Raw genomic sequence first — 25,338 nt, forward strand, 5'->3', positions numbered from 1 at the left:
CAGCAATTTGCACATTTCCTTTGAGAGCAAGTTTCCCAATTGGTAGCAGCACTTTTACTTGTGTTTTTATTTGTCTGTTATCCGTCTTCCACTTCAGCATCTTAATTTGCTTGTCTGCGATATGATCCATTATGTGTTGATCTTCAAGTTTAACTATCAGAAGGCAGTGTTTCTGAATTCCCAAGTTCAGTATCGGTCAGGGTGACAACAGTGAACTCATCAATGTAATTCCTAAGCACCTGCAATACTGATGTTCACTATTGTTGGTGTTTTTTTTTCTCAACCCTTCTTAAAATCTGTTTATTTATTACCTCCTGTTCTTTGTTGGAACTCTCTGTCTGGTATCTATGGCTCTACATTATGACAGTTTTCTTTATAGCATTCTGTTCATTCCTTCTTTCTCACAATCACCTTCAAAGGTGGGTATTCCTGAAGGTTTTAGCATTGCTGTTCTTTGGTCTGGAAAAGATATATTGTATATATTGATCCATGTGAGTCCCATTAGTTTACTGAATACATAGTTTTCAACTATATACTACTGTGTACTAGTATATAGTTCTTATATTCTAGTTTATAGAACAATAGTAACAATAAACTATATATACTAGTATATAGATTTGACTGTATACTGCTATATGCCAAACACTGAATTATAGGTTGCCTTCTAAAGAACAGTGTGACATGTGCCTGTCACCAAGTTGCTCTCTGTTTTAAAAGATAGTGTATTGACAATGGAGTACTACATGGCAATGAGAAAGAATGAAATCTGGCCATTTGTAGCAAAGTGGATGGACCTTGAGGGTGTCATGCTAAGTGAAATAAGTCAGGCAGAGAAGGACAGATATCATATGTTTTCACTCATAGGTCTAACAGGAGAAATCTAACAAGGGACCATGGGAAGGTGAAGGGGGTGGGGAAGAAAGTTAGGGAGAAAAAGGGAGGCAAATCATGAGAGACTCTTGAATACTGAAAACAAACTGAGGGCTGAAGAGGAAGGAAGAAAGGGGAAGGGGGTGATGATCATGGAGGAGGGCACTTGTGGGGAAGAGCTCTGGGTGTTATATGGAAACCAACTTGACAATAAACTATTAATTAAAAAATTAAAAAAAATACAAGTGTCTTGAGATATGAGGTGTTTTGAGGTGATAGTGGGGTTCTTGGAGTCTGGAGCTAATGGCCAAGAAAGAATTCTTAAAGATGTTTTTGGTGCAAAAAGGTGATTTTATTAAAGCACGGGGACAGAACCTGTGGGCAGTCAGAGGTGCCCTGGGACCACGAGGAGAGACTGGTTATATACTATGGGGCTCGGGGAGGTAAAGTCCAGGGAAGTGTCCAACGAGATTTTCATATGCTAAAGAATACTCCCAGGATACTGGAGGTCTAGCTATTGTCAAGCTAAGGTTGTTTTTCCCTGTAGCAAAGCATTAGCATGAAGACAGTAGGGAGTTCCTGGAGAAACATTTTATACTGCCAGCCTTAGGTATTTGTCAGTAGGCTGCAGGTTGTAAGGAAATTTAATTCTATCTGTCATTTCCTTCTGCCTTCCTTTCTCCCACATCACGAAGGAGGGTGATGGAGACTTAGGTCCTGCAGGACTATGATCTTTATCAATTAACCATTTGTTTTCCCCCTTTGCTTTGTTCTTGGGCAGCCAGGAGTGCCCAAGGAATACCACACAGACTCCAGCCTGTGGCCGGTCAGCTTGCCTTATGCTCCCTCATCACTAAGGGGCACCTGGGTGGCTCAGTCAGTTAAGAGTCCAATTTTGGCTCAGGTCATGATCTCATGGTCCATAAGTTCGATCCCCACTCAGAGCCTGGAGCCTGCTTCAGATTCTGTGTCTTCCACTCTCTCTGCCTCTCCCTCACTCATGCTCTCTCTTTCTCTCTCTTTCACTCAAGAATAAACATTAAAAAATATATAGTATATTGGTACACTATATGTTAACTAACTTGGATTTAAATAAAATTAAAAAATTAAAACAGTAAAACAATTAATTATGGTGTATTGGGCTCCTGGGTGGCTCAGTTGGTTAAGCATCCCACTCTTGATTTTGGCTCAGGTCATGGTCTCACGGTTCATGAGACTGAAGTCTGCACGGGGCTCCCCACAACAGGTGTGAAGCCTGCTTGGGATTCTCTCTACCTCTCTCTCCGCCCCTCCCCCACTCATGCTCTTTTATTCTCTCTCTCAAAATAAAGAAACATTAAAAAAATATGGTGTATTAATAGAGAAGTTGAGGTATAGTAAGGATAACAGATGAGAAAAGAATTGCCCTTCAAAGATAGGCTGGTACTCACAGGAGGAGAAGGCATGCCACTCCATGAAGGAGAGGGGCCAGCTGTGGATAACAGCCTTTATTGTGCTTTCTTTGAGGAGAAAACCAGGGTAGTCTGAATAAATCCAGTGTGCTCTGGGAGGTGTGGCCTGTCCTTGTTGCTTAGTACGTGGCCCTGGAGTGACTGGGGCTGGTGGATCGTGGCCCAGAGTATGAAACCTAAGAAGGAAGGTGGTTGGGATGTGGGTTCTGGATTGGTGAGTTTGTGTTTGAAAGCATGCTCACAGGTGAATTGTTTATATCTTTAGGAATCGGTTAGCCCTAGAAGGATTAGACCCTCCAAGGTTAGCAAGGCTCCAAGTGTCAAAGCATCAGAATACAGAAAATAAAAAGTGTGACTAATATACTGTAAAAGTCAGGACAGGCTAGCTTATGCTGCAGTAACACATAAATACCAAAGCTCTTTATTTCTCACTCTCGTAAGCCCAGTGGGTCTGGTTAACTCTTGATGACAGCTCGCTGCCATGTTATAGCTAAATGATCCATCATGATACTCTGCTGCCTTGACTTAAGGGCTCTATGTTCATGGCAGAGAAGAGAGATTCTAGAGCACTTCATAGCCTTTTCCCACTGTCTAAGCTCCAAAAGGAGCACATTACACTTCTTCTCACAGTCCATTCTCTAGAACCCATCATATGTTTCTGCCAGTGTACATGGGGGTCCTGGTGGGACACTGTTGCAGAGCTGGCCAGTGGGAAGTCCAAAGTCAGGAATGGAGACTGGACCATGCCCAAGAACATTAGCAGCAGCATCAAGCCCCCTGGAGTCAAGGCCACATCAGAAAGAGCCATAAGCCACAACAGACACCAACACTAGGGCATCGGTAACAGAGGCTGTGATCTGAAGGCCGGGATAGGAGAAGTGCACCTCACCCGGAGGCCAGTGGGAGCCAGATAGAACTGAATGACAGCTCTAGAACAAGAGAACCCTCTGGACCTTCTCTTGTGGCCAAGGTGCCAGGTAGGGAGGAAGAGGGGCAGGGAAATGGACATGAAGGGAAAACAACTGATGAAACTAAGAATTTCAGCTATCAAATCAGAAATTGACCTGCCCTGAAACGGTAGTTATTTTTTTTTTTACTCTCAGACAAAAATACGGTTCTAAAACTAAACTGAGTTCATTGATAAACAAAAAAATGGACGAATGTTTTATTTAGCTCCTCCCAATTTGTGACGGTTACATTTTAAAACCCCTGTATGTGTCTAGTATAATTTTTCTTTATTACAGATAAAGTGGCCATTTTTGCCCAGAACCGAAATTAGATTGTGAATGGGGGTCCCCGATGTTTGTGTATATTAACCCTACTTTGTCGCCATTCACAAGTGCTTGCTATTTTCATCCTGCAAATATATGTTGACCATCAATTAAGCTTTAAGATCCAAAGGATATGATAGTGAACAGGTGAGACATGTTCCTTGCAGTTATAAAGCTTATGGTTTACGAAGGGACATTTAAAAATATTGTTCAAATAATAAATTAATTAAGTTGTAATAAGTGCTATGAAGGTCAGCAGGCCATAAGGTATATAGCAAAGGAGTCGGTTACACATTTCTGCTTCTGCTCTCTGTCTAGCAGGCCCTTCCTTTATTTCTGGTCCTGAAATCCCCAGGCCACCTCCCACTGGAACTCACATGTCCCTCCTGCTTGCGCTTCCCCCTTCTGTCATTGAGAGCCACCCTTCCTTCTTTTTACATCCAGTGATAACCTTGGTCACTATTTTCCTCATCCCAAGTTGAACTTAAGGTGCTTCTGTGAGAGGGTTTTAAAAATTTTCTCCATGGGGCCCAATCCCTGAGGACACAGACTGGCCTCTTGCATACCTTGAGAAACCTCTTTATACCTAGTGTAGTGTCTCTGAAATAAAGATTCAAAATACATATTTGCTGAATAAACCAATCATGTTCATATCCAGATTAGACAATTCCGTGTCTTATGTATCAAAGATCCATTTTAGTAATGTTAATAGTGTTTATTGTTGAACTAATAATAAATGCCCAACATAGGGTTTTCAAATAGACTGTAAAAAATTAAAGATAACTTCTTCTTTCTTAAAAAAGAGTAATAGTCAATGTATCTTAACACTATGAAATTAAATTTTTTTGTGTTTTTCATGTTGTGTATTTCTTTTAATTAAAAATTTTTAAGCATTTATTTATTTTTGAAAGAGAGAGAGAGACAGAGTGCAAGCAGGGGAGGGGCAGAGAGAGAGGGAGACACAGGATCTGAAGCAGGCTCCAGGCTCTGAGCTGTCAACGCAGAGCCCAATGCAAGGGTCAAATCCACAAGCCATGAGATCATGACCCAAGCCAAAGTCAGATACTTAGCCAGACTCAGCCACCCACCTGCTCCTCGTGTTGTGTATTTTAAAAGTTACATATAATATGTGTAGTAAAGAATGTCAATAGGCATTAGGATATAAAAAGAAAAGCAGACTCCTTCATTCCCTAGGCCCTCATTCAATTTCTCTTCATTGAGAGGATCTCATGAAATTCTTAGAAACACCTTAAGAGTGAACATTAGTGCTATGTAATATTATGGGTAAGGGGCCTGCATGGCTTTCAGACCCTAGTGATTAGAACGAGCTTGCACAGTCAGATCGTGAAAGAGCTGCCCCGTACCCAGGCTTTGGCCCCTAAGTGACTTCTCTTCTCCGTTGTCCCAGTTCACTCCTTTCACTAGTGCACTAGAGGTGATCTGACTGGTTTTGAAGAGAGGAGTTTTTCCTTGTTCGTTCATGCCTCTGTGACCAGATACTGTGCTAGATATTGGGGCTACAGTGATGAGCCAAAAGCAGATTCCATCTCCAGCCCATGATTATGACAGTGTAGCTTTGTGGTTTGGGAATGTGAAATGCATAATGACCCCCCAAATAGGCACAAGCAAAGGCTGTCTGTACAGAGTATGCTATGGCTGGAGGGGCCAGTCACCATTGTTTGAGTTTTGTCAAAGTCTCAAAGGCAGGCAGAGGACAGGGTAGGGTTTAGAGTGACGAAAAAGGAGGGCTTCAGTTGTGCCCTAAGTGGAGGCTGCTGGCACGAGACACTAGACTAGAAGCAGGCATCCTACATGGCTGGTTAAGGGTACGTATTTGATTTTCTCCATTTGGTCCTAGGTTAGAAGCTGAAGCAAAAATTAGAGAAGTTATTAATTACTTACTAAGAAAATCCCGGCTGTTTGGGGTTGATTTTTATAAATTCTTGTTTGCCTTCCTGGAACACTCTCTTCAGATAGTAGTTGACTTCTTGGATTGGTCACTGTAGATGTCTATCTTCTTGAGCTGGTTACTGTGGACTGCTACAGAGTTTTATCTTTATATAGAATCTAGCCATTGTTTGTATATTCATTCTTTCAGATTCAAGTGTATTTGACCAGTTTTTCTGTTCTTCAACCCAAAATAGGTGGCTTCTAAAAGTACATTTCTAAGCAATGAATGGGGGATCCAAGCACATCTTTCCCAAAGAGCCAATGACTGATAATTCCCCTTCATGATCATCAGTATACACCACCTGTGCCTGATGGATGTCACCTCTCACTCCCCTCACTATGACCTTACAAGGTAGATGCTGTTAGTGTTCTCATTTTATAGATAAGAAGACTGTGACACAGAGGAGTTAAGAAATTTGCCCAAAGTCCTCTAAATTGGATATGCAGGAGTAGAGATTTTTACCTAGTCACTCTGACTCTAAACTTTCTGGTTTTAGGCAATGTATTATTGTCTCATGACAGTAAATAACAGTTCTTTTCTTATAGAGTATGGCCATGGCCGCCCACACTATTGCAGGGGTGAGAAGCAGGGCCAGGATCAGCAGGGACTCTGAAGATAGAATAAGTGGATGGAGTATGAATGTCAAGTACACACATGAAGGCGTTTTGGTGGAAGGCACAGCCACTCTGCAAAACAGATGCTATTTAAGGTCAGCTATTCATGGTCAAGGACACCTTTTTTTTTTTAATGCCTGACATCTCTGTGGCCTGAATTAGAACATCGGTGTATCAGTTTTGGGTACCACATACATGTCAGCAGCATGGCATGGACCTTCCTTCCATCCCTGCCTTTCCTGTGCCCCTGTCCCCTGATTCATTATGGCTCACTGAGTGTGCCCTATATACTACTACTTACCACCATTTTATACCTTTTCTGTTCATAATTATTTCTTTGCTTTCCAGGCATGGGAAGGGGTTGACTGAACACAGAACTTTGCACACAGTGGGTGTTCAGTACATTTGGCTGGTGTACCAAGGGAAAAAAAAAATAGAAAAACATTGCCAGAAAGGCAACTCCCTGGGGTCCAAGGAAACTAAATTATAACTTAAGTCAATAATTTGCCCTTACAGGGTATTTTTTATACATTTGTAGCATGAAATAAAAAATTTTTAAAAAATCTCTTCAGATATAATGTATAATATTGTTTCTGAATAATTTGCTCTTTTCTTTTGCATATAATGAAAACTATAACACTGTTGAGATGGTATAAATGTATTGGTTTCTTTAGAGTAATCTCGAAAATGCCCAAGGAAGTTTTTCAAGAATTTTATCATTCTTTATTTTATCTTTTTTAAATGTTTTATTTATTTTTGAAAGAGAGAGACAGTGCGAGCAGGGGAGGGGCAGAGAGAGACAGAGACACAGAATCTGAAGCAGACTCCAGGCTCTGAGCTGTCAGCACAGAGCCCAATGCGGGGCTCGAACCCATGAACTGTGAGATCATGACCTGAGACAAAGTCAGATGCTTAACTGACTGAGCCACCCAGGCACCCCTCGTTCTTTATTTATCTTAAAGCACTGCTAAAAAAGAAGCATGATTACATGGTAGAGTTTTGATGTCCTTGTTCCAGTACTGTCTTAACCTTCCATTTATAAGAAAGGACAGGCAAGGGTGTTACTCCAGTGTGACTAGGCCAGGCACTTGGGAAGCTTCATTAAGCCTTATAAGGCAATGGCATCCTCTTTAGTAAATGACTGCTCCTGTGTGCTGAGTAGTGTGATCCTTAAAGTTCCCCACGGGAACCCAATTCTTAGCTCAATTCTGGAAATACCACCAACCGACTGGGAAATCTTGATATGAAATGAGTGGATTGGCTAGATTTTGGGTGTTCTCTGAACAACATCTTCATCTACAACTTTGTGTTATGGCTGGCCTAGAAGTGGAACCAGTCCACAGTGTAGTAAGTACACTTACTAAGTACCACAGTGTAGTAACCGGTCCAAGGTTGTTAAGAGTGTTTTTCACAATGTGCAAATTGGCATTGTGACCTATCTGCAGTGGGGGATGGGGTCTTACTCATTTACCTGGGCTTTCACTCATCCCTCATATGACCAACTTTTAATGACAATTTCCCAAGGATCAGCCAACAGAGACATACTCATTTGCCATTCAGCACATCACTTCTGAGCCTGGCTAAGGCAACTGTCATGAATGCAAGTCTCTGAGCTGATTGTTCCTGCTGGAAGGTGTGCTGGCTGTTCTGTTCCATGGCGTCCAAGCTGGCTCAGGCCACCTGCACACCAGACACCTGATCTGTTCTCATTTCCATCACAATCCATACAGGTCCAGCTTTTTGGTTCTGTTTCTCAACCCATTCTCAATTCCTGGCTCTTTATCTAAATTTGGCATTTAGACTTTCTCTAACAGACTTTGGCTATTTCTCTTGCTCACATTGTACTAGAAAATATAATAGAAAACCCATATTTCATGCTGCAGCCATAGAAACCAGCCCTAATGCTAGCCATTTAATAGCTGTGTCAACAGGAGCAGCCCCAAAAGTGATGGGGAGAAAAGTACATAGAGCCAGTGGGCCAAATTGAAGTATAAAGGTCAAAAATAGCATTGAATTTCTATGGACAGCTCACTGTGGAAAATTAAAATATAATAATAAGGGTTTGATACTTAGTTCCTTTAATGTTAAATTGCAGCTGTGAAATGTTAAAACCTGTAACTAGCATTTTAATCAATGTGAGAAATGGGATGTAACCGTTTCTAGACTAATCTGAAAAATCCCCTCGTTTTGCAAAGGATACTTAGTCTGCACAAGAAGTCTTTTTTCAAACACTCTCGGAACTGACACGTGTTAGAAAATGGCACCTTATCTTAGCATCTCTATCCAATGACAAGAGAAGTTTTATGTTGATAAAAGATGGAAGAACTCACTTCTGATTGTTGACTCAGGACTTTGGTAATATAACAGCAGTTTAATATACAATTAGCACAATTAGGCTCCATTCCATCACTTAGACCTGCTGTCTATGGAAGATGTCTGTGTCATTAGACTGACAAAGTTGAGCCAAGGGACTCCCAGCTACACTGAGGAATGCCAATTCTTCCTTCTCCTCCCCCCCACCACCCGTGTCCTACTTCTTGAGAATTTAATTTTCACCTTAATAGAGGGAGCAAGCGTTCGAAAGAATTTTCTCTAGAATGGGTAATACTTAGAGATTACACTGGATGTCTTAACCCTGAATGAACTGTTCACTTAAAGCATCAGAATCTCCAAAGGATTAAATAGAGTAAAGAATATAAACATGCTTTATTACGTATAGGTTTCATATGAAAAAAGAATGAATGCAACATGTTCAGTTTGGGCATCACTGTTGTGTAAATCTTGCTGGAGCCCCAAGGTACTGCTCAAGTCTTCCTTCTAGAAGAAGTTTCGAGTGGGTCCCAGCTTTTCCTTCCCTTTTGCAGACTAACAGAGCAATGATTTGATATTTCACATGCATAGGCCGGCACGTGGCATGCCTATTTTTCTTGCAAACACCTGTGGGCTGTTACCATGTGTCCCCACCAAATAAGCATCTGATGTGTGTTGAGTAAGGGATCATGAAGAGACACATTTGTTGGGGCAGGAAATTTCTAGACAGTCACATCTGATGAATTCATGTTCCTCCAGCCCACCTCATTTCTGCCTTTTGACTCAATGATACCAACATCCCAGGGCAGATATGAGATCACATTATTGATAAGGTATGTGGAAATTTACTGTGAATTATAAATAGCAAACTGACTGTAAATAATTAATGTGGTGGGGCAACTATGAAAAGTGCCAAGCAGAATATGTATATAAGTTCAATATAGATGATACATTAAGCATCAGGTGAACTAAGTAGCAAGGTAGATTTTCTGGGGTTCAGAAAATCTGGGCTCAACCCGATTTGCCATTGGCTTTGTGTCTAGTCTGAGCTTGATGCTTTTTCTCCTCTGAGATTAGGTAGTTGGACAGACTGACTTCTGAATTCTCTTCTGATTCTGTAAGTAAATAAAATATTGGAAGAGTGAGCTTACGATCATTTCATTTGCATAAAGGGTAGCAGGGCAAGCAGGAAGAATATCTTGTAGGAAATCCACCATTTTTTTCTCAGTTCTATTACATTGGAAAAGAAAAACAATTCACTAATATGATCACTCTGATTCCAGTCTTGTCTCAGAAGGTTCACATGAATAAACTACCACTACAAAATAAAAGTATATGTGAGTTAAAAAGATGCCAATTTCTCAAATTTCAATATAATCTTTGATTCTGAAATTCTTGTGATATTGGATTCCATCTATTAACATAAATTATTCCAAAATTGTTTTTTATCCATGTCCTTGCTGGGTGTGTGCCTTGAAGGAAGATTCTTGGCAATAGAACAGGAATTAACATTTGAGTGCACGGAATCTCTGTTAAATCTAAGGAGATATTTCATGAGTAAACTATGCAAACTCTCCTTGGTATAGGAGCTTAGGGGAACGGTAACATTTCAGACTGGGATGCTCAGAGAAAGCTTTACAGAAGAGTTTGATATAAGTTAGGGTGTATTAAAAAATGTAAAATGTGAATTGAGTAGCAGATGCCAAGAATAATAGTGCAAAGGTGAAAACATACAAAGGATGTTTTTCTGACAGTTAGTAAAGCAGCCAGAATGCAGAAGGTCAGATATGGTGGTGGTGGATGATAAGGCTTGAAAAACAGGTTAGCCCTAACTGGGGATGACATTGAGTGACATTGAATAGATGAACTTCAAAGAATTTTAGCCTTTAGGCAAGAAAGAGTACATTCAAAACTTGTTTTAGAAAGACAGTAATGGAATGAAGTGTTTTATTTTAAAAATATTTCTAGCATTCATCAGAATGGGTTCAAAGAGGAGAAAGTAACAACAAGCAGAAAAATTAACACATTATTCCCAAGGTCCAAGTCCACATGGACAAAATCCTGAACTTGGTGGGTAGCAGTAGGAATTGGAAAAAAAAAAAGAGAGAGAACCAAAATATTGAAAGGAGAAAATTGTAGGTAGAAGCAGTAAGTGAGGGGAACAAGGCAAATGCCTGTGAGGTTTTAGGTCTGGGAAGCTGAGCAAATTAGTGGTACTTTTATAAAGTCAAGAAAGTGCAGGAAAGCAAACATATTTTGAGACAGTGAATTTGAATAGTGGAAATAGAGTTCAGGCAGAGGTTAAGTATGGGTAAAAGTGCCAGGAGGGGGTCTTCTCTGAGAGCAGGCATCATGGTGAGGACATTAGGGGCTTGAGAGCTAGGCAAAACTATTTTGCATTCTCTAATGTGTGAACCTGGCTCTGAGGCAGCGGGCTTGGATTTTGGGGTCAGACCCTCTCCACATTTTATCTATCAGACCCACCACTTGCTGGCTACGAACGTGACCTTAGGCAACATACTTAACCACCTGTGCCACAGTTTCCTTCTTATTAAAAGAGACAGTAATAGTGCCCTTCTGTTAGGATTGAGCAAACAAATCTATGTAAAAAGTGGGGTGCTCTAAGCATTTTTAAATTAACTTTCTTAAGACTTAATTTCTCCTGTGTGTATTTAAGACTGTAATAGTGTTTATAGACCTATATGATAATTAAATAGGAAAAAAGTACACAAAACTCTCAGCAAAATGACTAGTTGATAGCAAGGGCTCAATTTTGAATAACCACTGAATTCAATTATCCAATAAATACTTATCGTGTGCCTACTACGTGCCAGGCACTTTGGTAGTAACTGGGGGCGTGACAGTGAAGGAAATAGTGAAGGCACTTGCATCCTACTGAGATGAGGCCAGCAATCTGATGTCTTGTGAAAAAAGGAAAGCAAATCCAGGGCACTGAGAAGGATGTGAGTGGACTTAGACAGAGTGGCAAGGAAATATGTCCCCAGAAAGGTGACATTTGAGCAGAGTTTTAGCTGGAAAGGTGACATTTGAGTAGGGTATTAGCTGAATGCAATGAAGTGAAAGCCAAGCAGTAATCTACATGGGGTGTGGGCGGGGTGGGGAGGAGTCAGCAGAAGCGTTTCCAGACAGAGCCAACCACGCATGTGATGCAGGCCTTTGCATGGAGGACCTTGCAGCCTGGAGGACTCCTGGGCTTCCTGAGGCTAGGACACTGAGGAGGCAGCAGAGGGAGATGAGGTCTGGGAGTGCAGTTCCTGGAGAACAGTGGGTCCAACAGAAGTAAAATGCCAGCTGTGTATCTAATGCTATTACCGTTTCTGGTAGGTACATTTTTTTTTTTGGCCAGAAACAGGTGCAATTAACTCAATGCATCTAACACACCATGTCAACACATACTCACTATAAAAAATATTAACCAGAAATGTAGAATCTTTTTTCTTTCTTTTTTTTGTCCTAAGTCATTTAGACCTGGTGGGCATTTTCTACTTACAGCACATCTCAGTTCAGACCAGACACATTTCAAGTGCTCAACTGCCAGATGTGGCCTGTGGCGACGATCCTGGGTGGCAAAAGTGTAGTGCAGAGAGTGTGTGTGTGTGTATGTGTGTGTGTGTGTGGTCTAGGGAAAGGGATGGGGGTACCATGATTTGATTTCATTTTTAGATTGTCACTCCATATATGTTTCACCAAGTATAAATCTTACTTCACACACCTGGTTAAAAGAGAAATATCTCCCAGACTTTCTTCTTTAAAATTACATAGAACCCAGTTCCAAACTCTTTTTTCTTGGTGGACAAGAAACTTATTTCCAAACATTTTGGGGATGCCACTTGCTGTTTTTTTTTTCTTCTTTGAACCTTTTTAACGCATGACTTCAGTGTTGGTGGGGCGGGTGGAGTAGGGTAAGTGGTGTGGTGCCAAAGCATGGGGTCCATTCCAAGCATCAGTCTACACTGGTTGTTACAGAGATGCCCATTCCCAGAACCCAGGAATTCCCCGAAATCTGTGGCTTTCATGCCATCTCTGGCACAGGCACATGGCAGAGTGGGAGCTCAGCATCTGGTACCCTGCTTCCTAATGCACCTTGTGGTGCCCTGTCATGCTTTCTGGGTAGTTTATAAATTTACGAGATACCCGGATCTTCCTCTCCTTTCTAGGCCTGGAGACAAGTTTTTCCCACTGTTCTTTCTTTCTCCCCTCCCCAAAGAATATCTAGTCTAATCTTTCAATCACTCAGATTTCACAAGAGACAGGAAGAAGGGTTGTCTCTGCAGCTCTTGCTCTCGCACCCCTGCCTCTGGAGTCCCTGAAGCAGACCATTTGAATGGGTTTGACTATCTGCTCAGAACAAATGAATGAGAAATAAAGGGAACAAATGCCGATGAGTACCTCAGTGAATGACCTGTTCTTGCTGTTGCATAGAAGACCTTTAATTGGTGATTGAATATTTCTAACATCTCTAAACTGGATAGATTCACACCAGCCAGAGGTGTGATCTATGTGTGGCTCTGCAATAGCATAAAAAGCAAAGAAATGATTGCTCCATAAATTACTCCTGTCTGATTTTCTACATGCCTAAAACCTTGCTCCTCAAAGTGAGGTCCTTGAACCGACAGCATGGGTCTTCTCTGTGAGTTTGAAATGCAGCCCCCCAAGCTCCACCACATTTCTTGGAATCAGAAGCCACATTTTAACGAGATCCCCGGGTAAGTGATGTGCACATTCAAGTATGAGAAGCCTGGGTCTAAGACACAGTGGCTCTAATTTGGAGCTTGGATTTGTAGTCAGCCAGTGGCTGGCTCTTCCTGATAAATTAGGCCATCAAAGGTGATAACCAGGTGCCTCTAATGTGTAAGGTGCTGAGCTTAGGGACTGCAGGGATGCATAACAGTGTAAGACAGCCTTGCCTTCATGTTGGAAAGATAAGGTACAAACAAGCAAATAAGTATCTAACACAGACAATAGCATGGTCAACAGGAACTTATAATAGCCAGGTGTTTATGGGATAGAGAGGATTTCAGCCAAGTTTGAAAGATGGAAAGGATTTATTGTTCCAAATTGTAGAACTTTATTCTCCTTGTATTTAAGGTCATAGGGAGGGAAAAAAAATCCCCCCTACTGAAGAAGTACAAGCCAGAGGCAGACCACACTTCTGAGAAAAGCAATAAAGTGTTTCTCTCTACACGAACCTAAGCATCCCATAAGAAAGACTTCCTAAGTTGACATTTGCTGCCAGATTTCTCTTTTCCTTGAGGCATGTTTGGTGGCAGAGTGTTGAAAAGAAATAACCCACAACACATTCCTATAAGTAGCAGCTTTGTGCCCTTGCAAATGAGAGGCTCATCCCAAATGTCAGACCACACCCATTGTTTCCAACCAATGTGGGCCCTTTGCAGAGGAGCAGAATTGACATATTTCAGATTCTTTGTAAGCTGAAGTCTTCTACTTGCTTCAACAGAAAAATCCCGAGAGGAACGCACGGCAGTTCTTCCTGATGAGACTGTTAGATGTGCGAGGGATAAGAGGTATGGGGTGATCATAGTAAGGGCCCAAAGGTTGGAACCACACAGCAGTCCAAAAAAGATGGTATGGTTTGTCCCCATCCGTGCTCCCTATTCTTTTTCAGTATTAATAAAACTTAATGGGAAGCCCTACCTTTCGTTGAACTCATAATCTTATTTTAGCTTTTTAATGATTCTTCTTCATGATTTGTAGGGGCCACACTGCCCACAATGCACAATTAGAGGTAGCATGTCCTTTCCAGGGTCAATGGCTCTATGCAACTTTTGTAAATATGACTGGTGTGTTATACTTTTATTATTTGATTAGCTTTGACAATCAGGAATTTAAGATATAATTGAATCATGTCAAGTACATTTACATTGCACATGTATCCAAGAAAAAAAATGTGATGAGTACACCATAGGTTTAATTCAGGGTTTTCTAATTGTTTTATCCTAAAATACAGCTCCTCTCATCTCGCTGAACCCACACACTAAATTAGGGACTTCTGGCTGCCAGAATCCATTTGTGTTCTTGGATTTTCACTTTGAAAACTTCCAAAGGAGACTAGGAATCCTGCTGATAGCAGAGTAAGCCTCAGCAATGAAAGTCAAACTGGTGATAAATATGAAGGAAACCTTAATCAGTTTTAATGAATACAAATAGCATAATGCCTGGATCACGGGAGTCCAGGGAAATGTGCAGCATGGTTCGTGGGTGGAATTCAACAATTTTTTAAAAAGAGAGACTGTTGGAGAAAAGGGCCTCTGGTTGTGGTAAACAGTAATGGTGGAGGATTTATTCATGCTTATAGAATACGTTTTTCAAGGCTTAGGCTTTAAAAAAAAAAAAACACACTTTCCCTATTCAAGGCAACATGAACTTCCATTGGGCCGCAGAGTGGGTAACTGTCAGTTGGAAAAATGGCAAACTGAGCTCTGTCCCAGAAGTTAGTCCAAGCAAACGAGAGAAGCCAGGTGCACACTGATTAGAGAGGTCCTTGATTCAGACTTCCTGGGCGTGGATCCTGGTTTTTCCAGTTTGCTCCAACACTAGAAGAAAGCCTAGCTGTGTTGGATTTACTGAAAAACAGTTATGTGTGTTTTCTCTAATTCCACAGGGCGAGTTACTCTGTCTCTCTGTGACCCTGTGTTTTCATCTGTAAGTGGAGAATGTACTAACAATTCTGGGCCTATTAGAAGAGTCTCTATATAATGTATGTAAATATATATATACACATAGGTATATGTATATATATGAATATATTTATTACATATAAATATAAATATCTAGAAGAAGGCCTGGCATATAAACTACAAACATCAGTGCTTGTTCTTATTGATGTGGTTGTAATTATAATAATAATTGTTATTGATGTTGAGTTGTAAATGAACTGGCATTACAGGAAAACAAATCAACAGTGTGGCGCCATGGAACACAACTGCTTCTAAGTCTCTCACTTTCCTTAGAGTGTTAAAAATATGGAGTAATTGCTTTTGGACCTTGAACTGCCAGCCATGGGTTAGAAATGCTCAGGCTTAGCCAGCGGGAGAAGTGGTAGTGCTATAGATATTTGAGGAAGTTCCCTGAGAAGATGATGCCTAAACTGAGCTCTTAAGGATGAAAGGAAGTTAGTTAAGGAAAGGCAGAGACAGAGGGCATGTGCAACAGTCCAGTGGGAAGGGGAAGTATTGCTTATTTAGAGAGTGAAAAGTAGTTGAATTTCACTGGAAATGGCAGCAAGATGGTGGGGGAAGTGGCATGCAAAGAGCAGAGAGAAGGCTCTGAAGGGCTCCTGTGTCATGCCAAGGACTTTTCACTCATCCCAAGGACAATGGGAAGCAGTTGAGTGATTTTACAGAGGGAAGTAAGAGCAAGCCGTGATCAAATATGCGCTCTTGAGCTATCATTCTGGCCACAATGTGGTAAATAGTGATGAAAATTAATCTCAGGGAGGAAGGTCTCTTTAGAAGACCTTTATTGTACCTCAGACAAAAGATGTTGGTACCTTTAAATCAGCACAGTGGAGTGTCACCATATGTTTACTTGAACTCAGTTATAGGCTCTAAGTGACAAAGTGAGAGGTGGGGATTGGAGAAAGCAGAAGACATAGAGACATAGCATATTAAGTAATGCCAGTCATTCCATTCCGCCATTTGTCCCAGAGAGACCCCAGACATCTCATCATGTGAAATGTCCATCTAGGATTCAAATATGTGTGCATTTTCATCCAATGTGGCCCCAGAATACAAACCAATGTCTTCATCTAGGACTTAGCTGAAGAAACAGCAATTTGTTCTGACACTAGAGAGAAAACTGTGTTGAATTTACTGAGAAGCAGTATGTCTGTCTCCACTGAGGCCGCTTCCTGAGGAATTCTCAAGGGTAATGATAACTATACATGACTCACAGCCAACCTCAACTGGTTAAGAGTCTAATCCTTCTGTGAGGCATAACTCCCCTGCAGTGACAATGAGAACAGAAAAAAGGAGGAAGATTAGACAGGTATTTAGTGGGCAGAACTGACAATACTTTGTGGTGGTTTGAATGTGGTGCAAGGGGTCAGGAGGAGTCAAGATTGATGCCCAAGGTTCCTGCTTGACAATAGCGTCCATCTGCCACCTTCCATTCCCTACTACTGCAAAAAAAAAAAAAAAAAAAAAAAAAAAGTAAGGAATTATCCCTCTACATTCTTGAATTCTGGATTTTATAGGGATAACATTGGTTCCTTCTTGAAGAATAATATTGGAAAAATCATGCTGTGGGCTCATATCGTCTCTCCTTATGTTTGTGAGGCAAACATGATAACCACTATACTACACTACAGAAACCTCTCTCCTTATGTTTGTACAGTGAAGTTCAGATTTAAAGAAATATGAAAGACAGACAAAATTGAAGAGCTGTGATCAGATTTCTCCAATAGTTAAAAGGAGTCGGTGGAATTCCCAGAAATTAAGATACGCAGACCCTATAATCTACCCAGTAGATTCAAAGCAAATAAACTCCCTGGAGCTAAAAGAAATATAGTTGCCATCTGACAGGTGAATAAGCAGTGTGGCAATGAAAGGAAGAAAACGAGGGATTAGTCTAAACTCTGGGGAGGTAAATAATTTCCAGGGTTGACAGACAGTCAAAGGCAATCCAGGAAGATAGATGGGCCAAGTCCAGTAAATTGTAGTGTAATCCTCATGCCTGAAGCTTCTCTGACATGAATGACTGGTATATATTCTAGGAATTTATCACATTTCTTTGGCTAGAGCCTCCATCCAGAAATCTGCCTAAATGCACCCATACTAGCTCCTAGAGAAGATGAGTGGGAGAGGAAATTGGAAAGGTGATTAGGGAGATATATTCGTCTGGGTTCTCTAGAGAAACAGAAAGAATATAAGTGATTTATTATAAGGAATTAGTTAGTTTATGGAGGCTTAGAAGTCCCAGGATCTGCAGTCAGCACGCTGGAGGCCCAGGAAACCACTGATATCATTCCTGTCTGAGTCTGAAAGCAGAAGACACCTTGTCTTCACGTGGAAGACTATCTGGCAGGAAGACACAATTCTCTCTTATGCCACTATTTTGGTTCTACTTAGACTTTTAATAGGTTAGGTGATGTCCACTTCACTCAATCTACAGATACAAATGTTCATCTCATCCAGAAAGAAATACTTTTACAGACAATAAAGTTTACCTGAGTTAGCTGGGCACTCTACCGACAAGTTGATACATAAAATAAACCATCAGGTCTCCACACTCTTGATTTAAATAGAACAAGTCTGATTGGATGCTCCTGGTGGGATATGCCTTGAAGAGAGGGCACCGCTTTTAAAGGAAAGTTTGTAAGAGACCTCTAGAGCTCAAATCACCAAATCACTTTACTGACAAGAGTCCACTCCCCATTTGCTTGTTTCCACAGTCCGCTAGATGCGCCTGTCAGTGGTGATCTTGCTCTCTTGGGTTTCTCAAGTCCTGCATGGTATCTTTCTTGCATGACCTGAGGCCTCTTCCCCAAAGGTATCAATCCATCTCTTGGAATAGATTTTTTTTTATTACAGAATCCACCCTTTCACTTGCACTGTATTCTGACTTCATTACTTCTAATGATCCGCTGACCAGATTCTCATTTTTGCACCCCTTTGGTTCCCATTTAGCTTTGGGGCAATTCTTGTAAAACACCCAGGTGTTTAGGAAGGTAAGTAGAAGAGACAACAACAAACATATACTCTGCTAAGATAATGTATCGCTTGGGTGGGTGTAGCCATCCAAAGGGATGGCATTTTTTAAGAACGCCATGAGTTTATCAAATTCATATTACAAAATAAATATGTGACTATACTAAATCAGTATTTAGTATTAGTAAATCAGTACTAGTAAATCAGTATTCTTGTCGACCATATTCTAGTAGAAGCCAGTGAGACCAGGTTCTAAAGGTGTAGGCCAAAGCTGTGGAAGAAATACTTGGAATGGAAAAGATGATATCTATAAACTTAATTTTTCCAAGGATGTGGGGAATGACTGCCATCAGTCAATTTTGATGGTAGATTTCTGTGGCTCTTCTGAGCACCACTGAACTAGGTTATCAAGGTTTGCCAGAAAGGGGGAGGTAATTAGAAAAAGGATAGAACTTTCTAATCCCATAAGGGTGGATACTCCTGTAAAAATAATAACTCTGCTGACCTGTACAAAAGGTTTACCCAGACAGAATGTATAGACTAGAGACCAGTTTTATTCCATGGCTGCTGTGGGATCTCTAGCTCTTAATGTCATGTTTCAGACCACTGAATCTCTGTTGGGAAAAGCAGTCGCATACACTTAATTGTTCCAACCTCTTCATGGTTGCATAAGAATGTGCGTTGGTCCCAGAACATTCTCTTAGAGAGATAAAGAGTCCTCACAGCATGTTTGGGAATATTTGTCCCTGTTTGGGACTTGATGTGTACTTCTTTGGTCTGCTTAAGTGTGTGTATAGTAGAGCACATGGCCAACCCCACTTACATCTATTCTCACCATGGAGGGAATGGGGTCCCTAATCGGCAACATAAAGGGGGGTGTGTACACACCCTCTCCTTGCATCAACTGTACAGAGAGATCTGCTGGCCCATGGGGGACAGACCCACTAGGGAAGCTGATCTGTCTCTTGGTTGTATTGAGTAAAACATTGTTCCATCCAGTGCCTGTGTGAGTCATGTCTTTCTTGGTTCCCTGAAGTGTGTTGGCATCCGGGCACTGCCGCCTGGTCACAGGCATTGTTGTGCTCTTTGCTATCCTGCGGGCAGTGAGACTCCGCCCCTCGAGGTGTAACAGGTATCCTTTGCTCTGATCTATTTCCTACCAAATCTAAGGAATAGTTTGAAAACGGCTACAGGGAAACACGTAACGTATTGAGCTTGCCTACTGGGCAGCAGAGAGCTCGCGTGTGACTCCGGGAGCCCAGAAGTCCTACTAAACGACAGCAAAAACCTCCAATGCCAGTGGCATTGTTATACATGTGCTTCACAACTTTGAGCATTTCATTCTTTGTGTTCAAATAATATCATGCTTTTACTGTCATTGCATTTTATTGAGGTGAAATGAATATATGCATGCCTTAGCCGGGGTGCCCCAAGGCAAAGCCTGAGACAAAGTTTGTCTGCAAGCAGGAAGTTTGTTTGGGAGGAGGAGGGAGGAGCCGGGAAGGGTGACGAAGGAGAACCCGCTAATACAAGGGTCTATTCCGTGCTGGTGTCCCGGGCACTACCCTGACCTGGTCTCTGCAGTGAACAGCCAGGGGTCAGTTGCTGAGATCTGCCGGGGGACCCTGAAAATGAACCTCAGCACTTTCCACCCGAGGGAGGGAAGGTCAAAGGATTCATCCAACCGTTCCTCTCTCACTGGTTAAGGCCTGTAACCATCTACCGCCTGAAGTAGATAAACTCGAGAAGAGTCTAGAACGCAGCCGCAGTTCGAGTGACAAGATGAGTTAAGGCGGGTCACAGAGGTGTCTTGAGTTAATGGTTGAGGTAGAAATGTGGAAGATACAGAAGGGACAAATACTTTGTTTTTTCCTAATCACTCATTATCTCACCACCAGAGAAAAGCTACTGGCTAGCCTCCTGACATCATTCTGACTATGCTTTTTCTTTTTTTTCCATTTTCAGGTTTCCTAGCTTCTTTATTAATATACATGTTTCTACTGCCATTATATTTTCATGTTGAGAAATATTCCTCTCGGCACTTTTTTTTACTATGGTTAAGCAGCATTCTACTCTACAGAAGTGCTAAATAACATCTCTCGATTACATCCTTTTCTTACGGTTGGCTGTTTAGACTGTTCTGCTTTTCTATCATTGAAACAAGCAAACAAAACCCTCTTGCATTACGGTACACTTGTTCAATTACTTCTTTAGCATGAACCCACAGCAGTGCAAGTTTTGGGTCAAAGGTATAAAGTATACACATTTTAAGGCTTTTAGTCTTAATTAGCTTCCAGAACACTTATAACTATCCCCCCCCAGTGTGGAAGAATACCCATGCTCACCCCGTTAGATGCTATTATTGTTGTCTGGTTCGTGGCAGTCTCTTATATGATTCTCGTTTACAATTAATTATTGTAAGATATTTTTTATTTTTAAAAATTTGACTCGTGTACCCCCCTCTCTAGTGAATTCGAAATTCTTCACAGGGTTGTTGACAATTTGTATGATTATTTTTATGAATTGTTTATTCATGTTATTTGCCATTTTGCGGTCCAGAGCTTCAATTTTTTAAAATTAACTTGTAATTAATCTTTTCCATATAGTAATGAAACTAAAAATAAAATATATATCTAGCTAAAATATGGAAACAACCTAAGCATCCATCGACTGATGAATGGATGAAGAAGATGTGGTGTATATCCACAATGGGATGTTACTCGGTCAATAAGAAGAAGGAAGTCTTGCCATTTGTGACAACACAGGAGGCCTAGAGTAGAGTAAGTGACATCAGCCAGACAGAAAAACAACTACCATATGATTTCAATTTCAGTTATGTGTGGAATCTAAAAACACAAAACAAACAACAACAAAAGAGAGAAACAGACTCATAAATATAGAGAACAAACTGGTGGTTGCCAAAGGGGCAAGGGCGGGCAACATGGGTGAAGGGAATTCAGAGGCACAAAGTTCCCACAGGGGTGAAAAGTGCAGCCCAGGGAATAGAGTCAGTAACAGTATCATGGTGAGCATTCCATAACACATACAATTGCTGAATCACTATGTTGTACACCTGAAATTAATTTCTTATATTTGTCAACTATATTTCAAATAGAAATGTTAAAATAAATGAATACATTCCATATACAAATTTCTCTTCTTAACTCACTAATGGGACTTTCTGACATTTAGATTTAACTTTTTGTGTAGTCGAATCTATCAAAGGTACTTTATCTCAGGTTCTCAAGCCCTTGCCTCAGAACTAAGTTTATTTATGAAGATGCATGATCCAGTATATAATGTCAGATCTGATACTTAAGTGTCTAGAATTTTCAAAACCCTTAGTAGTCTTTCTGAATTATATTTTTGGCTACCTGGACCCAAGATTCATGATTTATCTTTAGTGAAACTTTATTATAATGAGATTAGAGTATCTTCACTGGTTGCAGACTGCTCTGGTGAGCTAATGTATGGATAGTGTGTGGGGGCCTATCCTCTCTACACAAATGCCCATCCTCAGCTTTTATGACATACAATACAACACAAGGAGGAATAACACTAACTACAAACACAAAAGAATCCATAAACTGACTTTGCAAATATTGATGCTAAAATAAATATAACATCCAGGTTGATCAGATCTTTAAAAAAAACTTGATAAGTATAAATGGAAGTTCTGATATAACATGAGAAACAAGAGATGGAGAAAAAAAATCACATTATCTAAATAAGGTGTTACTCCAGTAAATGGACCATCTGGCTCTGAAACAAAATATTTTTATAATGAAAAAAACAATTGGCCACGATAGGGCAAGAATAGTGACAAATCAGAAAAATAGGGCATTAATACAAAGAATGGAGTCCGTGTCAAGAACAAGTCTCACAAGAAAGGAGACATTCACCCTGCAGCTTTAGAGAGACATGGATGACAAGTTCTTTTAAGATGCCCTCTCACCTGGATTACATGCTGCACAAACTTTTGTGGAGCCCAGCTAAGTGCTGTGACTGAGGTACTAGGGGTTAAAGCATCAGAGATGATGTGAGCCTTCCCACAGAAATAAAATCTAGTGAGAGAGACAGGTGGTAAAGTAACTGTAACACAGAGCTGAGTGAGAAAACCAACAGAGAAATTCACAGCACAACATGGATATGCTAGGTGATGTGCAGTTGGGTGGTTGAATCAGGAAGGTTTAGTTGAGTAGGTGGTATTGGACCTGGGGCTTGAGAAATGAACGGGTTTTGAAAGGAGGAAAAATAATTCTGCACCGAAATCACATCTCAGAAGAAGGCAAAGGTGTGTGGAAATGCCTGTACATTTTTGTTTGGAGTCTGTTGAGTAGTTTAGTGTGAGTAGAAAGAAGGTACATTGAGGCGTACAATAGGACATAGAGCCAAATTGAGTTCATTTATGACTCTTCTGAATGCATGTGATAGGAATCCAAATTAGACCAGTGTTAGCAACAATGGAGTCAACGGAAGTATACTGGGTAATTTATTTCATGGACTGCCCAAATAGGAGAGAGCATATGGGGGTCTGTGAGCCTCAGAAACAATGAGAAACAGCTCCTTAAGCATCAAGGCCACCTCATTCTTTTATCTTCTCTCCCCAAAATGGTGACTTTATACCTCTCTGATTGACATGAATGCAGTGACCCATACAGTCATGAGTTTTACATGTTATAGTTTTGGACTTATTAATCCAGCCTAGGTCAGGTACTCATCACAAACTGATCAACTTGGTCAGGGGCAGGGACAGACACTTCCTGCAAGAAAAAGGGGTCGGGTGTGTGTGGGCTGTGGAGCTATAGAGACAGTTCCACAGATTTCCCCCGAGAGTAGGTAATGGCAACACCATAATTAGCTGCAGGAGTCAGTTGGTTTCCTTGGTTGGGTAGGCTAATTTAGATAAGTATCTACCAATTTCTGAAGGTTGCCTGTCCTTCTAAAACTAAGAATACTAAATGCCAAAAAATAGCATTCTATGAAAAATGTGCCAAGTTTAACTTGCAACTTAAATAATCACATAAGGGCTTTTCCTTGCAGCAACCATCATACTTTCTTTTTATTTCATTTCTAATTTATTATTTATTTATTTAATGTCATTTATTGTCAAATTGGCTTACATACAACACCCAGTGCTCATCCCAACAAGTACCCTCCTCAATGCCCATCACCCATTTCCCCTCTTCCCCACTACCCCCCAGCCCTGTCCACCCTCAGTTTGTTCCCTGTATCTAAGAGCCTCTTGTGGTTTGCCTCCCTCCCTCTCTGTTTGTAACTATTTTTTCCCTTTCCCTTCCTGCATGGTCTTCTGTTAAGTTTCTCAAGATCCATAAATGAGTGAAAACATATGATATCTGTCTTTCTCTGGCCGACTTATTTCACTTAGCATAATACCCTCCAGTTCTACCCACATTGCTGCAAATGGCAGGATTTCATTCTTTCTCATTGCCAAGTAGTATCCCATTGTATATATAAACCACATCTTCTTTATCCATTCATCAGTTGATGAACAGTTAGGCTTTTTCCATAATTTGGCTACTGTTGAAAGCACTGTTATAAACACTAGGGTACGTGTGCCCCAATGCATCAGCACTCCTGTATCCCTTGGGTAAATTCCTAGCAGTGAAATTGCTGGGTCATAAGGTAGTTTTATTTCTAATTTTTTGAAGAAGTTCCACATTGTTTTCCAGAGTTGCTGTACCAGTTTGCATTCCCACCAAAAATGAAAGAGGGTTCCCATTTCTCTAAATAACCATTGTACTTTGAATACACAGTAGAAATACTATGTGCATACTCCCTATTTTATTACTTAAGAATATTTTAAAAGCACATGCATTTAGAGTCACATTTAATAAAATTAAGAATTTTTACTGCTTTATCAAGACTGTGCCTAAGTGAAACTGGCATAGTTTTACTGCAAGTGTGTGGCAAAGAAGAATTCAACATTTGATGCCAGTGCCTTAATTCATTTTGAGTTGCCAGCCATCTTAGCCACCTTTGCTTTTATATCATCAATGCCAAGGTCAACAGAGTGAAAAAGGTAAATAACATTTTTACTATTATGAAAATAATTTTGACCTCGGCACCTTTCTGTGCACACTAATGGCATCAATGCTGTGGTATTGGTTTTAAGGATGACTTGGTGGTGTCACCAAGTCTGCAACCACAAACTGCCTCCACTGCTGGTCCCAGGAGGAGTCATGAGTTCTGAAAGGAGGCCCCTCATAGCTCAGGATTCGCTTCTCGCAACCTTCCCAGCTCTTCCTTCTCACTGACGGATCTAATAAACTTATCCACAGGACCAGCAGGGCTAAGATGAAGCATTCCAAAGTCAGATGATATTGGCAAGATCCTATTAACTTTAATTTTGGGCTAATTAACATCTCTGATCTTGCTTCGGTGTTTGAATTTGTAAAATGGAGACAACCAGTTGAACCAGTTTTGAAGATGAGAAGAGTTAAATAATACAAAGTACTCTTATGCATATTGTAAGCTATTGGGAAATTGGTTGTTGCCATTGGTATTATTTAATAATTTACTCCTGTTAGTGAGATTTGCACACGAGACAGGAATGTGTTGCACAATAGTATTGAATGTCCCATGATGGAATTACAAGTACAGTCAGCAAGCAGGTTGCTGTTGTTGTTATTGTTGTAGTTGTTGTTGTTAACTTTTAGGATCTTGTTTCCGGGGAGGATAGAGATTTCAGAGCCCCTTAAGCCATCCATGCAGTTCTAATTATTCATATTAAATGACTTTGTTAATAAGCTCATTCTTAATGTTCAACCAGTGCCGTACTCCCAGCGAATTCACGAGGAGGTAGTTATGTCTTTGTTCAGTTTTTATGCTCTACTAACATCACTCTCCTAAATTGCTCACACAGCAATTTGCATATGGTCAAGGCCTGATAAGTGCATATAAACGATGGATTCTTACAAGAGAAAACATTCATTTGCCGACGAACCATTCCTTGGAAAAGAGAACTCTCCAACAGCAATATTTCCTGAGTGTCACTGAACAAACCAAATACAGTTTTTCAAAACAGAAAAGAAAACTTGAAACAGTGTGGGTCTTCTGGCTCCAACTCCCAGCACTACACGCTTCGAGAAAGCTATCGCTCCCCTGCCCCTTTGCAGACTGAAAAAGCAGCTGTTCGTTCCATTAAAAAAAAATAAAGGC

General features: G+C 40.7%; 1 long non-coding RNA gene across 3 annotated transcripts; it reads left to right on the forward strand.

Annotated features, from left to right (window-relative positions):
- The first annotated feature begins 449 nt into the window (after positions 1-449).
- Positions 450-25,338, forward strand: LOC115286360. Of its 3 annotated transcripts, none has more exons than XR_003906023.1 (4): positions 450-491; positions 5,737-5,894; positions 6,089-6,252; positions 6,506-6,706. It is a non-coding gene; the product is annotated as an uncharacterized LOC115286360 (long non-coding RNA). The 3 variants fall into 3 exon arrangements; XR_003906024.1 differs by lacking the exons at positions 450-491; positions 6,506-6,706 and adding exons at positions 3,602-3,739; positions 25,043-25,338; XR_003906022.1 differs by lacking the exon at positions 450-491 and adding an exon at positions 3,602-3,739.

This window comes from Suricata suricatta, chromosome 3 (genome assembly GCF_006229205.1).
Source record: "Suricata suricatta isolate VVHF042 chromosome 3, meerkat_22Aug2017_6uvM2_HiC, whole genome shotgun sequence".
NCBI classification, from domain to species: domain Eukaryota; kingdom Metazoa; phylum Chordata; class Mammalia; order Carnivora; family Herpestidae; genus Suricata; species Suricata suricatta.